The sequence below is a fragment of the Aplysia californica genome, unplaced genomic scaffold (assembly GCF_000002075.1).
Source record: "Aplysia californica isolate F4 #8 unplaced genomic scaffold, AplCal3.0 scaffold01596, whole genome shotgun sequence".
Taxonomy (NCBI): domain Eukaryota; kingdom Metazoa; phylum Mollusca; class Gastropoda; order Aplysiida; family Aplysiidae; genus Aplysia; species Aplysia californica.
Genome location: NW_004798866.1, coordinates 52402 through 53471, shown reverse-complemented (window position 1 = coordinate 53471; position 1070 = coordinate 52402).

Below are 1070 nucleotides of genomic sequence, written 5' to 3'. Positions count from 1 at the left end.
CCTCTCTCTCTCTCTCTCTCTCTCTCTCTCGTCTTCAAAGTAATGATCAGCATCAGAAGAAGTTTTGACTGCTTTGTTTTCAAACAAAATACAGCTTCTGAAAATCGTGTTCTTAATACATGCAAGGTCAAACTTCATCTAAGAAAAGAAGGAGAAGAAACAGGCATCACTTTCCCTTTTTTAACCGTAAATTTGACATAATTTCTGCAAATCAAGTGTCCACGATTTCTTTTTTTTAAATTTATATATCTCTGTTATATTTCTAAAGCCTTACGCAGGTGTTGTTGTTGTTGTTGTTGTTGTTGTTGTTGTTGTTGTTGTTGTTGTTGTTGTTGTTGTTGTTGTTGTTTTAGTTTTGTTTTGGGGGATTTTTTTTAGCTCGGCTGGTATCATGCAGCTGGACTGAGGAGAGGGTGCCCCAGGTTCAATTCTTTGACTGGTTGTTTTTTTTAAAACTCGGCTTGTTATTACATGGATTTGAAGTCTCTTAGGCTCCCTGCTCCTTCCCTTGGTCCTATCGGAGACGGACGGTGGTAAATCCTGTAGGAATATGACGCTCTGCCTGAACTGTTCCAACTGCTCGTCTTCTTTTGTAAACAGGGTTCCTCTTTTTTCTGGTTTTCTGAAGCCATAAGAACGGCGAAAATCTCGGAGGTTCTGTGTGCAAGTTACGCACGTTAAAGACCCCTTGGTGGTCTAAAAATCGATAAGAGTATATCTAGGTTTCGTCCGCCACCTGGGCAAAATTCAAAATGAATCTTACCAAAAACTGAAAATACTTAATGTGTCCCGCGCGGTCAATATATTATGACTTAATGGAGTTGAGAACGCCGTAAAACACTTACCAAAAATAAATTTTTAATAAATAAATAAATGAATTAATAAATTAATGAATTAATGAATAAATAAATAAATAAATAAATAAATGAATAAATAAATAAATAACTCCACTGTTTTCCCACAGATGTCTTTACAATACATGTACATAATTTCCACATAGTACACAGTGCACAGAGGTTTATATACTTCATGTTCTGCTCAGTTCCCCTGTGCTTGCTTCTGGGCCTCTG